Here is a 2,616-nt window from a genome sequence, read left to right on the forward strand (position 1 = left end):
AGTCTTCTGAAAGTTTCATCAAAATTACCGGAAAGAACAGGTTTATTGAGGCTTCTCATTTTCGTTGTTGTTGTTGTTGTTGTTGTTGTTGTTGTTGTTGTTGTTGTTATCTTTAAATGTTGTCGCTGTTGTTGCTATTGCTGTTGTTGTCGTTGTTAAATTGTTACCATTGTAGTTGTTACTAAATCGTTGTTGTTGTAGTCTTGTTATTGTTGTAGTTGTTGTTGTTGTTATTGTAGTTGTGTCGTTGTTGTTACTGCTGTTGCTGCTGTTGTTGTCGTTGTCTTTGTTATTGTTGCTGTTGTTGTTGCTGCTGTTGTTGTTGTTGCTGCCATTGTTATTGTTGTCGTTGCTGTTGATGTTGTCGTTGTTGTTGTTGTTGTTGTTGTTGTTGTTGTTGTTGTTGTTGTTATCTTTAAATGTTGTCGCTGTTGTTGCTATTGCTGTTGTTGTCGTTGTTAAATTGTTACCATTGTAGTTGTTACTAAATCGTTGTTGTTGTAGTCTTGTTATTGTTGTAGTTGTTGTTGTTGTTATTGTAGTTGTGTCGTTGTTGTTACTGCTGTTGCTGCTGTTGTTGTCGTTGTCTTTGTTATTGTTGCTGTTGTTGTTGCTGCTGTTGTTGTTGTTGCTGCCATTGTTATTGTTGTCGTTGCTGTTGATGTTGTCGTTGTTGTTGTTGTTGTTGTTGTTGTTGTTGTTGTTGTTGTTTTTACGGTAGTAATATTATCAAGTAGAAATGGGGACGGGGCGGGGATAATACTATAGCAAACAAACAGCCGTGGCGCGCAGCAGTTGTGAAATTACATACCATGCAATAAAACAAAATTGACTTAAAAAGATACTTTACTGACGTGTGTGGTTTAGCGATCTTCTGCGTTACATGCAGAAGACGGGAGTTTGACGTCAGAGTGGTGAATATATTATATTAAAATCGAGTTTCATCGTCTGTCTGCAGGAACGTTAAACCGACTGAGCTCGGAGTGGTCCTGACCCTCAAAGTGATCTAATTTGAGTCGATTAGAGTGTAAAACACGTACACATACGATTACAAGTAGCCTACAAATAAAGGGGTTCATTCACACTCATTAAGTTCTCTGCAGTCGGACAAGATCTTTCAACGGGTCGGAAAAGACCAGTGGGTGGGTCGTATTTGGGGGTGTCCTGGTCTAGACAATTAAATGTCTTCCTCTCCACGAGGCCATCATTAGGCGAGCCATTCAGTTCGGCTGTGCAGAAGGAATGTGATTTGCGCAAGACGTTTCTACACAGGAAGCTGTTCGTCATCGCGCGCGCGCGCACGCACACACACACACACACACACACACACACACACACACACACACACACACACACACACACACACACACACACACACACACACACACACACACACACACACACACATACACACACATACACAAACACACGAACATACCTAGGGTCAGACTCGGGTCATGGCGAGCCGAGCTTGTCAGCAAGATGTCCAAGATAGATGCGGGGGGTCCGATAATTACTACTACTACTACTACTACTACTACTACTACTACTACTACTACTACTACTACTACTACTACTACTACTACTACTACTACTACTACTACTACTACTATTATTATTATTATTATTATTATTATTATTATTATTATTATTATTATTATTATTATCATAATTATTACACTATATTTGAGTTTTGAGCTTGAGTACAGAGAAGCACATGTTATATCGACATAATATTAATAATGGTCCTGTACTGCAGGCAAGAGGTAAGGCGGATGGACAGAATCAACAGAGGGAAAGAAGAGGTAAAACCTCCAATGTCGCCCTCCAACCACCCGCTCATAATTATTTGTGCATGAATATATAAAAAGAAAGACAGGGGGCTCTCGTGGCCAAGAGGTTAAGCCGTTCGCCTCTTATTCAAAGGTCCTGGGTTCGAATCCGGGTAGCGACCGAAAAATTTTCTTCTTTAAAAACTGTCTCCTTTCACATCCTTTCCTGCTCTCTGGCAATGTTCTGTCTTCTGCTTTTGTCTCTACATTCTGCTTCCATCCCTCACCTCCTTTGCCCTTCGCCTCTGGGCTCCTGACTCTTTCTGCAGCCTTTCTGCAGCCTTTCTACTTCTTGTCTCCTTCTTACTGCTGTCTTTCAGCCACACCCTTCATCTTCTGGTAGGAAAAATCTACACCTAGCTTCTCGGAAAACGGCGAAAAATCTCCGAAGTCTCGGGTGCGAGTTGCGCACTTTAACTTTAAAGATTACTTGGAGGTCTATATCGATATAGGTCTAAATTTCCTACCAAATGAAAATGTTTAATGTGTCCCGCCCGCTCATATGACATTATGCAGTTCCGAGCGCCGTAGAATACTTACCCCCCCCCAAAATTAAGATAAATTTAAGAAAGACAGACAGAGAGTTAGTGAATAAGTGTGAGAGAGAGAGAGAGAGAGAGAGAGAGAGAGAGAGATAGAGAGAGAGAGAGAGAGAGAGAGAGAGAGAGAGAGAGAGAGAGAAGAAGAAGAAGTGTGTGTGTGTGTGTGTGTGTGTGTGTGTGTGTGTGTGTGTGAGAGAGAGAGAGAGAGAGAGAGAGAGAGAGAGAGAGAGAGAGAGAGAGAG

This window comes from Aplysia californica, unplaced genomic scaffold (assembly GCF_000002075.1).
Source record: "Aplysia californica isolate F4 #8 unplaced genomic scaffold, AplCal3.0 scaffold00477, whole genome shotgun sequence".
Lineage (NCBI taxonomy): Eukaryota > Metazoa > Mollusca > Gastropoda > Aplysiida > Aplysiidae > Aplysia > Aplysia californica.